The sequence below is a fragment of the Miscanthus floridulus genome, chromosome 1 (genome assembly GCF_019320115.1).
Source record: "Miscanthus floridulus cultivar M001 chromosome 1, ASM1932011v1, whole genome shotgun sequence".
NCBI lineage: Eukaryota > Viridiplantae > Streptophyta > Magnoliopsida > Poales > Poaceae > Miscanthus > Miscanthus floridulus.
The window spans coordinates 186,824,100-186,836,938 of record NC_089580.1 but is presented as its reverse complement, the minus strand read 5'-3'; the positions used below and the strand labels follow the sequence as shown (position 1 = coordinate 186,836,938).

Sequence of the window (12,839 nt, the reverse complement as noted above, 5' to 3'; positions counted from 1 at the left end):
CCATGCATGTGTCCAAATGTTCGATGGGATATGGTGTAAACTTTTAGGGTAGGAACTCAACAAGACCTTAATTTATGTATCCTGCACATGGAAGCATTGCTGTTTATTTTGTTAATTCGGATCTACGAAGGAATTTACGGCATTTTCTTTCGACCGTGCGTGCTATAACCGTGGTTTGGATCAAGTCTCAAATCCTAGAATGAATGGTGCGCGTAGTCCACGTTGGCATCGTGAGTGCTTTTGTTTTGCAACTCTCGTGGGAAATCAAGGGATTCAAGGCGAAGAAACAATGCCAAATATTAACGAGGCCAAAAGGGGTTGTATGAGTTGCCACTTTAGATTAGTGTTGAAATGAAATAGAGGGAAAAATGAGAGAGGACTGAGAAGATAAATAGACTGTATGAGTTGCCATGTTAGCTTAGTGGTAAGAAGGAAGAGAGGAGAGAAGATCAACTCCAACAAGAAACTTTACGAGAGAATAGTGCGGACCATGTTAATGATGTATGTCTAACTATTATACGAGATGGCAACTATATAGTAATCAAATTGTCTATATGCAATATGGCACTAGAACAGACACTTATATACACATCTACGAACATGTGCTCCTATAAATATGAACACATTCGAAGGACTGAGTTCAACTAGCAAATGTCAGCACCTACCAGTGAAAGAATAGCGTTATCGAGAAATTAAACTCGGATGAACATATTTCATCATATGGAACCCAACCAACTAAGCGCCATCAACCGAGTAAATTATTAGGCATGCTCTAAAGATTTCTAGTTGCTGGTTAGGTGAAAATCCAAGGATCCCATGGCCTAAGAGCTGTCTATATGTTGAAATCAGTTTTCACCAGGCCTCCATTTCTCCGTCGTGGGGACCAGAACGCCTTTTTCGGTAGGAGCCGATTGATCCCTCAAAAGGGAAGCGAAGAAAAAAAGGAGGAATCGTACGACATGGCACAGCTGCAGGTCGTGGTTGGCCTGCATCGTGCCCGCCACTAATGTCAGCTTGCTTACTGACATCGCCTCTAAACACATTTGGTCTGTTCGCTGGTTGGTTTCTAGGCTGATAAGTTTAATTGGTGCTGGTTTATTGTGAGAAAAAAATATTATACCATGACTGATAAGCTCTGGTTGAAACCAACAAGCGAACAGGGTCATTGGTTGAACTAGTCCTTTGTGTTAGAATAACCCTATTTGAAAAAGTTCCACTTTTAATTAAAGGTTTCTGAATCTGGCATTATTGGTTAGGAGAAGGAATTGAAGAATCCTTAAATCTGTGTTGGCTGTTTTGTCACTAGCACAGAAACAAGCTTTACTCTCGGTTGGAAAACCCCTTCAGTCCCGGTTTTCCAACCGGGAGCACGAATCCGGGACTAAAGGGCTCCTCCTTTAGTCCCGGTTTCTCGTCCAGGACTAAAGGTCCAACTTTAGTCCCGATTGGTAATATCAACCGGGGCTAAAGAGGCCTCCCGGCCTGGCCACGTGGGCCGGCCCTTTAGTCCTGGTTGATATTTTCAATCGGGACTAAAGGTTTTCTTTTTTTTTTCTTTTTGTTTTCTATTTTTAATTGATGATTCGTTTCGGTTTTCGAATACGCATTCTACGTTGCTAATAATATATGTATTCTACATGTTTATAATGTTCGAACATTTTGTACAAACTAAAGTATGAAACTAACATATATATTACATGCATATACATATATTGTACGTTATTTTATGTACATATAATATATATATATATATATATATATATATATATATATATATATATATATATATATATATATATATATATATTACAAATAAAGCTTGCATTGTATATTCTATCATATTCTTGGGATAACAAATTCACTCCATCTGGTTTGGCTTCCATGTTTCGTTCATGTCATTGTAGAACTCGCCGGCGGGGTTTAAGACCTGGTCATTAAGAAATCCTGCTATGGTCTCTTGAATTGCTTTCAGTTGGTCACGTCGTATGACTTTTTTCTTCAACCATAGAGTCTTCAATAAAAGTTAAAGGAAAAGTATTAATATATATATATATATATATATATATATATATATATATATATATATATATATATGTTGGTCACGTGATTACTTATATATATGAGCAATAAAAGAAATTGTGAATATATGAATATATTTATATAACGTACTTTGAGGATCTCTTCAGGAGTTCTTTTTTAGTACGCCATGATGAACTCGTAAACATAGTATCCACAGTAGTTGGTCCCCTGTTCTTGCCTTAGAACCTACTTTTACGAGAAAAAAGATCCGGTAAATTGAAAGCATGCATGGTGTTAATTAAATTATATATATAAATGTAGCTAGTACTTACTTTGTGTGTGATTACATTCAGTGGCGCTTTGCAATGTTTCATGTGGTGTTCCTCAATGAAACTTTTTCAAACACTGCGCCCAATAAAATAAAAAATTAATTTGGCCTTTAATAATTGTTGCAGTTAAGAGATCGGGGTATATATAGTTGCTAGAGAGACCAAATTATCCTTGGATAATATCTATCATGTCTTGGTACTCTGTTTACTCTTTTCTTAACGAGTCTAAGATGCTCAACCGACTATTGCTCATATCAATGACCATCAATATCCAGTGATTGCTGCATATATTTTTATACACAAATATGATCGACATTAACTAGAGTCAACACACACACACACACACACACACACACACACACACACACACACACATATATATATATATATATATATATATATATATATATATATATATATATATATATATATATATATATATGGGAGATAGCTTAGCTAGTAAGCAAATAATTGAACAAATGTCCATATGATCGACATTAATTATTTAACACTCACTTGAAGTTATAGGGGAAGAGTATGTCCTTGTTTTGTTGGTTCACTAAGAACCTTATGAGATTTTTCTCGAGTTCAGCTTTCCATTCAGACGGGGGATTAGGGTGTTTGAATACGACATTTGGATCAACGAAACCAACATCAGTATCCTTTCTCTTTTTGAGTTCTGTCATCTCATATCTGCATATATAAAAATATAGTATGAGGATATATAATTTATATATATACATGTAGCTTTATATATATACACTTTAATAGTAGAAAATAATCACACTTACAGACAATAGCAGCTAATGAGACTTTTGTCGAGAGAGTTCAGGTGGCATAGTTGGTGTAATTCTAAAAACTCGACATATATAACGTCATCGCCACGGAAGTAATGTTGGTTTCTAACTCTGATAGAAACAAAGGTCGTCCCTCCCCGTTCACACGCCGCCATGTACCACTTGTTTAGCAGGTACATTTGCGTACCCAGTTCACCTAAGGCCTCAGGGTTGTATAGACTCTTTTCATGTTCAAATTTCTTCCAAGGATCCACTTTCGGAGCAAATGGTCCTTCAGCGAGCACTTGGACAAGGTCTAAACCAGTATCCTCGTAAAACCGAACCAGGTCCTCAAAATCGATGTCCAGTAAGTCTAAGTTTGAACCATATTCATTACGAATGACAAGAGGGGGACTGATTATTGCGATTGTTGTCCGAGTTGTGCAACACCTTTCCCTGCTCTAGTCTTTTTCTACGTCGTCTCAAATAACTTGGTGAGAGAGCGGTCGTAGTCCGATTTTGGCAGGGTCTTTTGAGATTCCCGCTTTTTCTGGTCCACCTTCTTTCTTAAAAGATCTGGAGGTAGGTAGAAGTATGGTTTCTCCGGGTTCTCCCTCGCTTCTCGTTGCTTTCTTACTTTTTCGAAGAAACTGTTCACATCTTTTTGTACTACAACATTTAATTACTTTTCACTTTTCTTGTAAGATAGTTTTTGGGGAATAACTAGATTAGAGGAGGCTTTCTTCTTTGCCGGCTGGTGGGCCAACAGCTTCGTTTGCGGGATAGACCTCTTAGGAGCTGGCTGCTTCTTGGTCATCAAGGGAGGCGGGGCAGCCGTTGGAGACCTCTTTGGAGGCGTTGGAGACCTCCTTGGAGGTGCTGGCGGTGGCGACGTTGCATAATCATTGCCCGGAGCATTATGATGATCTAGAGATTAAATAATTGGACTTAGGTTGGCGGAGGCCCTGCTGTATGAGTACAAAAAAGAATAATTAGGTATAAGAAATTGTTATTATTAATCATGCATGTCAATAGAAAATTAGTGAAAAAATTGTTTCGTTCACTTTTGTCCGCACCTATTGTCTAGTAGTTGAGGAAGCGGCAGTGGACTAGAGACCCCGAGAATAATGATGTAGCGCTTGCGCCATAGTATGAATGTCTTCTCTGCTTCTCCTAGAGTCTTCTCCCCATCACCTCCTGAAATGTTAAGAGCTAGATCACTAAAGCCTTTGTTAACTCTATCCACTAAGACGCTAACATATTTAGGTGGTATTATTGCCCCATGGATTCTTGGTGTCTTGGTAGGATCTGAAGGAGAAAAAACACCGAGAGCCACCATGATTGTGGCATTCCCTTTTGGAATATGTAGCTCACATGATGTAAATGGTGCAGTGATGTCATCCACGGGGAAATGTAGCATTGCGTCATCTTGATTTGGCAACTTCGTGGAAGCGCAACTGCTTTTTAACTGATCAGGGGGCTACTATTAATGTTGATTCCTAGATCTAATGCCTGCCTTTGGGCCCTCATTGCTATTTGCACTTACTTTATGATTTCCTCTTGTATTGTAGCTTGCATGTCTTTTTCACGCTCCTATGCTTGAAGCAACGCCTCCCGTGACTCATGAACATATTCCTCCAACCTGCTGATCCACGCTGCTTCCTCATCCTTCCTTCTCTGCCGACTTCTGTAGGTATCTCTGTCGTTAGGGAAACCATACTCCCAAGAAATGTTCCATCCTAAACCTCTCGTTCGGCCACTATATTCAGCAGTCCTGATGGCATACGTCAGTTCATCCTTCTCTCTATTGGGTCTGAACGCACCAATAGCTTTAGCTTGTAGAGCATAAGAAAATCTTTGTGTTGCTCTTTCAAGTTTTGGGCCATGAACTAGCTTCCCGGTCTCTAGGTCTAGTCTTCCCCCATGAGCAAAAAACCAATTCTTCGCGCATTTGGGCCAATTGAGTGATTCTGGTGTGATACCCTTGGTAAGAATGTCTGCTTCTATTTTTTCCCACTTGGGAATGGTAGTCACGTAGCCACCTAATCCCATGCCATGGTGGTATACCTTATATCGGGCATTCTCTGGTTCCTTCTCACTCGTTTCTCACCCTCTTCCGATGTCTTGTACAGTACAAAATCATTCAAGTAGGGCCTCAACTTCGTGAGCAGCCCCTGGTATTGAAATTGGGCGTTAGGTTCTTCTTGACGTATTTCATGTATAGGGATTTCTTCTAAGTCTGGAATTGTGTGGCCATCTTCTTCATAGCCCACTTTCGAACTAGCTCCTTCAATTCATCATCATTGATATCATCATAATCATCCGCTTGCAACGTGAAATGTTGAAGGATATCATTCCAAATTAAATTCTTATCAAGATCAGAGACAAAACTAACATGAGGCTCATTGATCTTTTGCTTCCATTCATGGGCACTGATTGGAAGTCTGTCCCTTACAAGGTACCCACAGTGTTGCATGAATTTCCTTGCATATGGACCAAGTGGTTTGCCTATCTCGATATTGAATTCCGATATTGTTGATGCAAAAGTGGATCTGTAAACACAAAGGGCTAATATCCGAATCGATATCCAAAGCGTGCCAGTCGATTTGACCTGTTAATCGACAAGGATGAAGATACGAGCACTTTGGTCCTGACAACAGCGATACGCCCGGAAGTCACGGCCAAAAGGTACTCACACGGAACTCGAGAATCGCCGAAGGTCACACTGAAGCTATGCAACTCGCCGAATCAATGAGAACTCATAAAAAGGAAAAATATGCAAATTGACGAAATCGCCGAAAAGTAAGTAGATGCAAATAGGAGTAAAAATTGGTTTTGATATTGATTTCTTTTTTTTTACATTGCCCCTCAATCTATATTTATACCCTGATCTAAAGAGGCATAACCAAATACAACTAGGACACCAAGTCCATATCTAAGGAAACATGTGACTCTTACATGAATCATACTCTAACAAATATAGAAAAGGAAATCAACTCCTATCAATTTCCCTGTCCGCCTCAATTACGATGGAAATCTCACCGACCTCCTTTCCATCGGCATACTTCCTGTTTCATCGGTAGTAGTCTTCAAGCCTTCCTTCATCGGCATCGACAATAACATCTTCAACCTTATCGGCAACGCCCGAGTCTAAATCAACCTTTCCATCGATCACCACCATACATCGGCAACCATCTTTACAAGCTGATTTTCATCGGTTGTCAGCGTATACAGTAACTTTCCTCCTGCCGATTAGCCCACTCTGATCATTTTGACACGTGCAAAAAACGGTGTCAACACATGCCCCCCAATTTTGGAGTATAAAACCATTAATGCTCCGAAATTTACTCCAGATAACGTTGGCCTTCGCCCAATTACCGTAACTCATCCTTCAAGCCAAAACTTGATCTGTTATCAAATCTAATCAAATTTAATCCTGATTCACGCACCTCAGTAAATATCGCACAATTGCCAACCACTCTTGCCTTGATTATGGTTAAGATACCGAAACAATAATCCATCGGCAAGATCCTAACATAATAATGCTGCCACTTTCAGAATTAAAATATCCTGTACCGATATCTCTTCCAAGTCATGATTCCTTGCCATCAAATCATCTGTATAATCCCTTGATTATCGTGTGAACAGTTACCATATCCATCTGAACCACCTCGACCTACATGCGCGCGGCATAGAGATAAGTCTAAAATACCCCTACTCCAAGCGGCTTATAAATAGATTTCTCCGGAACGCTCGTCTTCTACCCTCAGACTCCAATCTTTGACATTCTCTCTTTCCGGCGGCGACTCCGACGAACAACTGCACGACCTCAACCAACAAGAACTTTTCTCCAGCGTCAACCTCGAGTCTCCGGCTCGTGCCCCCATCTACCTCAAGATAATGGCAATCAACTTCAACGTCCCTGCGGTTCATACCACTTCCGTTACCTTTTACCTCGATTCCTCTGGTCTTTGCGAGTTCATATAGTTGGTAATTTTTTTTCTTTTCTTTTATTCTTCGGATCCTCTAAACTTAGGAACTGTGCAACAAATTAGTTGTTCCAACCGATCAGCCGCATGTCCAATGCCTAGGACCAATGGGTAACCTAGATCCAACTGATCTGATTAATACAGAGGTTAACAGAATCCCTTTTAGAGCCCAAAATTTCTCTCTGAATTTATGGAAAGATACATTCCGATCTTGGCCCAAAACCACCAAAGGGTGGAAAGATTGGTACTTGAGGGTCAATAGGTCGATGCAAGTACACTGGGCAAAACGGAAGCTAGACCAATGCATTAGGCTATCTATTGCCGATATGCAAAAGAACGAGTCAATGATGATTGCAGTTGCTTACTTCTGGTCAGACACAACAAACACTTTTATGTTTGGACATGGCCCAACTACTCCCACACTTGTCGATGTCTACATGCTCACTGGCTTGGATATTTCAACTGCCGATGAAGGCTCCATCTATGGCAGAAAATCTGAATATAGGGTGAATACCCGCAACATCGGCGCTTGGACGGGATACATTCAAGAATGCCAGAAGACCGGGACAGTTAACCAGAGGGAACATGCCACATTCTTGAATATGTGGTTAGAAAAATTTATCTTCTATGGTCGATCAGTAGGACCAACCAATGCCTTCCTCCCCGCGGCTGAACTCTTGGCTAATGGTGTAAGGTTCCCTCTTGGCCGATACCTTCTGAGCTCCACTTATCATCTTCTTCATCAAGTGTCTCAGAAACTTTTGCTTGGTGAACCCATCGGCAACTTAGGAGGCCCGTGGTGGTTTATCAACATGTGGCTGAATGCCCATATGCACAAACGTTTGCAATGGGACTTCTTTGCCCAACAATTCCCACGAGAAATTGCTGAAGACCACGTGCTTGGGGACGAGGAATCGGCAACACGCTCACCCCTCAATTTTGGTGAAGCCATAATTGTCCTCCCTGGAACAGAGGCCAATGAAGACCAGATCGGTAGATTCTTCCAAAGCTTCTACAATGGTCTTTCTCGTGATCATAGGGCCTGGGTACCTTATATTGATGAAGAAAACAGATTCCCCCTTCTTTTCAACTTTGCCAATGACACTCTAAATCAGGATAATGAACTCATGATGGCCATCATTACTCCTAGGGCAATCCCAATAAACACATTTGGTAGCGGGGAAAACACCAATATTACGTATGAATTTTACAACCCATAGATAGTATCCCATCAATTGGCTTTTGGGCAACTGCCAATCAAACTTTGTTTTGCCGATGTGATCAAACCCAGAGAAATAATCACCTGCGGAACAGATTGGAGCAGGGTAGTGTGACTCTCCCCCGATGCCGATACTACAGATGTCGATATATCCGTCTGGACGCCAGTATCTTTCATCACCGAATCATATAAGCAATGGTGGAGAGAGTGGAGGGAACAACTGTTTGCAACATCTGCTCACACATATCGGCACATGATTGACCCTGAATACGCCATTCCCGATGACGTAGTAAGTTTCTTTTAACTCCCTTCTGCTTTTTCCTTTCATATATCGGTAACTAACTTTCTCGTGACAGGTTAACAACCCAGCACCATCTATGAGCAAAAGTGGAAAACCCTTCGATCTTCGACCTATTTCCCCGATATCACCGATTGGCTACAACGCCCCCACCTTAGCTGCTTTGACTCACCAGAAGACCCGTGCCAAGACCATCACCTCCAAGTCCAAATTGGCTACAGCTAGGGCCACTCCATTGGCTGCTGCTACAACCTTGATCAAGGCATTCAAGGTAACAACCCTACTTATTTCTACTCATGCCGATCACAAACTGTATTAACATTAATTATCAGGGTGTAAGAGCCGCTGCTGGATCGTCATTGGCAATTCCTCCAACATCAAGCACCACTACTTCTAACAAACCTTCAGAGGTATTCCTTTGATTTTATATTTTATCTGTTAAATATCATACCTTACACTTGTTTTGCAGCAACAAATGGGTACATCGGCAAGCGTACCAGATGTCCAAGCTCCACAACCAACAAGTGCCGATGCCCCCTAGCCAACCGTTGCTGAGGCCCAAGCAAAGCGCAAAGCCTTAACAGATGCCAAGGCATAGCCAAAATGACAGAAGTCCATGCCGATCCCCACATCTGCCCCAATGTCTGCAATCCGGCCAGAATCAGTCGATGCAACTGAGCAAGCAGTTAATCCTCCTGTATAGGACATACCATCGGTCATCATACCCCAAGAGTCAACCATCGATGAGGCCACAGAGGATATCCCATCGGCAAGCTCAGCCGATCCTCCACACGGCATACTCTAGGCTGCTTCCTCCAGCCAAGTACAGGAAATTGCCTCGAAACAGGTAAGCCGATTGACCTAGTCGATTTATAATATTCATACTTATCCTTAACTGACCTCTTTTTCTTTTCCTCGGGAACAAGACTCCCCAAACAACCTATTTTCCTTTGCCATTGACGTTTCTGACGATGATGGAGAGGAAACAAGTTCTTCCCTTGCACTAGGAACAATATCGGCAGAAATTAAGTCCAAGTTGGAAGCTCTCCTAAACTTGTTACAGCAGGATACCACCCAACTGGTAGATGACTCGGACCCCGCAAAGGCAATTTTCAAAACAATCCATGGCTAGGTCCCTGCCGATGTTGAAGAAGTACTCTTCCCAGCAACCCATTTAGAAAGACGCCAACTGCAATATCAATGGGCTGCTCAACGCATTGCCGATAGAGCAGCTCAGGCTCAACTCAAAGAAGAGATGCTACAACTAAAACAAATTGCCGATGAGAAGCACAAGGGCATCGGCAACTTGCAGACTTTGGGCGCTGGACTTAAGCAGAAAATCTTAGATTTATCGGCAAAGAAGATGGCTCTATTGGCTGAATTAAAAGAAGTCGAGGCAGCCTTAACTCATGCTCAACAAGAAGAAAGCCAGCTACCCAATGCCATCAAGGCCCTTCAGCAAAAAAGAGACATCCAGGCTCGCAAAGCCTTGGCCATGAAGAAAAAACTCAAGCCTATGGAGGGTGCTGCCGATGAAGACATTAAAGAAATGAAGGAAGCCGACCAAATTTGCCTGCGTGCGATATTGGCTATCCAATCCTTGTTAAACTTGTAAATCTTGTCTATTACATCAGCACTTTATGAGATATTGACATCCTTGTATAATTCTAGCCGATAGGACTGTTATCGGCACTTATACTTTTATGCATCTATCCAGATACTAGGGTAATATTTCTTTAAATATTTTCCATTTAATACTCTGGGAAACATGACCCCTTCGAGGGTTTTTAGAATATATGCGTTACTAGGAACAGACTGATTTATCCGATATGGACCTTCCCAATTAGGAGACCACTTTCTAAACTTTAAACTTTTAGTCCCAATCGGTAAAATCAATTTCCGGACCAGATCTCCATCGACAAACTCCTTTACCTTCACCTTCTTGTCATACCATCTGGCTACTCTTTTCTTATTTTCTTCAATGCTAACTAAAGCCCTTAACCGATGACCCGCCACATCTTCCAACTCATCCTTCATAAGAGTATCATAATCATTGGTTATCAGCTGATTTTGAGAACGTATCCGCCTAGAGCCAATTTTAATTTCCCAAGGTAATACTACATCGTGTCCATATACTAACTGATAAGGCATTACTTTGGTTGCACCATGACATGACATCCGATATGACCACAAGGCTTCATTTAATACTGTATGCCACCTCTTAGGATTTTCTTTAATTTTGCGCTTAATGAGTTTGATGATCCCTTTGTTAGAAGCCTCAGCCTAACCATTAGCTTGAGCATAATATGGAGAAGAATTTAAAACTTTAATTCCCATACCTACAGCAAACTCATCAAATTCTTCCGATGTAAACATAGTACCCTGATCGGTAGTGATAGTTTGAGGAATACCAAATCGGTAAACAATATGCTCTTTCACAAAATCGATCATATTAGCTGATGTCACCTTTTTTAAAGGAATTGCCTCAACCCATTTTGTGAAATAATCGGTAGCAACCAGAATAAATTTATGTCCTTTGCTCGATGGCAGATAAATCTGACCGATGAGATCAATAGCCTATCCCCGGAACGGCCAAGGTTTAATTATAGGGTTCATAGCCGATGCAGGCGCTCTTTGAATATTACCAAACTTTTGACACCCCTAACATCCTTTAAAATATTTAAAACAATCTTCAAGAATAGTCGGCCAATAGTATCCATTCCTTCTGATCATCCACTTTATCTTGAAAGCCGATTGATGCGCTCCACACACTCCTTCATGAATTTCACCCATCAAACTTTTCGATTCATCACTGCTAACACATCTGAGTAAAATTCCATCTATAGTTCGATAATATAATTCATCATCGAGGAGCACATACTTGGTAGCTTGGAACCTTATACGTCTTTCAACCTTTTTATATGGATCTTTTAAATAATCGACAATCTCCTTTCTCTAGTCATCGGTATCGACTGCCGATGTTAGCACTTCCTGAATAGGCTGATACCCTAAAGCATGCTGAGCTAGTCGATTAGCCTCTTCATTATGCAGTCGAGAAATATGTTCAAGATGAAAATCTCTAAACCCTTTCAACAATTGCAAACATCTTTCATAATACGAAATTAAAACTTCACTTCGGCATTCATAAATCCCAGCCAATTGATTTATAACTAGCATAGAATCACCAAAGATTTCAACAGCATCGGCACGTATCTCCTTTAGTAATTCTAACCCTTTTATCAAGGCTTGGTATTCAGCCTGATTGTTTGTCGATGTAGCAATAATCGGCAATGAAAACTCATACTTCCTTCCTTGAGGTGAAATCAACACAATGCCGATACCTGCTCCTTCACCACATGTGGACCCATCAAAGAAAAGTGTCCAAGGAGCAACCTCCAGAGAGTCCACTGTATTACAATGCTAAGTGACAAAATCAGCCATAACCTGCCCCTTAACTGCCTTTAGTCGATTCGTAACGTAGTTCAAATTCTGATAATGCTAAAATCCACTTGCCGATTCTACCACTTAATATTGGCATCGACAGCATATACTTGACTACGTCGTCTTTGCATATGACCGTACATTCGGCAGATAACAAATAATGTCTTAATTTGACACAAGAAAAGTATAAACACAGACATAATTTTTTCGATGGCCAAATACCTTGTCTCAGCATCCACTAATCTTCTACTTAAATAATAAATAATATGTTCTTTCCCTTCAAATTCTTGAATAAGAGCTGAACCAATAACGGTATCATCAGTTGACAAATACAACCTGAAAGGCTTCCTGTGTTGAGGTGGAACTAGCACTAGAGGATTTGTTAAATATTTCTTAATTTCATCTAGGGCTAACTGCTGCTCAGTTCCCCATACAAATTCCTGATCAGCCTTCAATTTAAGTAATGGACTGAAAGCCTTGATCCTTCCCGACAGATTAGATATGAATCTTCTAATGAAATTAATCTTACCGATCAAAGATTGCAATTCAGTTTTATTGGCAGGAGCAACCACCTTGTTAATTGCATCAATAGACTTCCTACTGATTTCGATGCCCCGCTGATGCACCATAAAACCCAAAAATTGACCTGCTGATACACCAAATGCACATTTATTAGGATTCATCTTCAATCCATGTTTCCTTGTGCACTCCAGTATCTTTCATAAATCGGTTAGATGTTTTATGATATCTCTAGACTTAATCACTACA

General features: G+C 40.8%; 1 pseudogene; it reads left to right on the top strand.

Moving 5' to 3' along the window:
- The first annotated feature begins 7,550 nt into the window (after positions 1–7,550).
- LOC136510054 (uncharacterized) lies at positions 7,551–8,799 on the top strand (annotated as a pseudogene).
- The last annotated feature ends 4,040 nt before the right edge of the window (positions 8,800–12,839 follow it).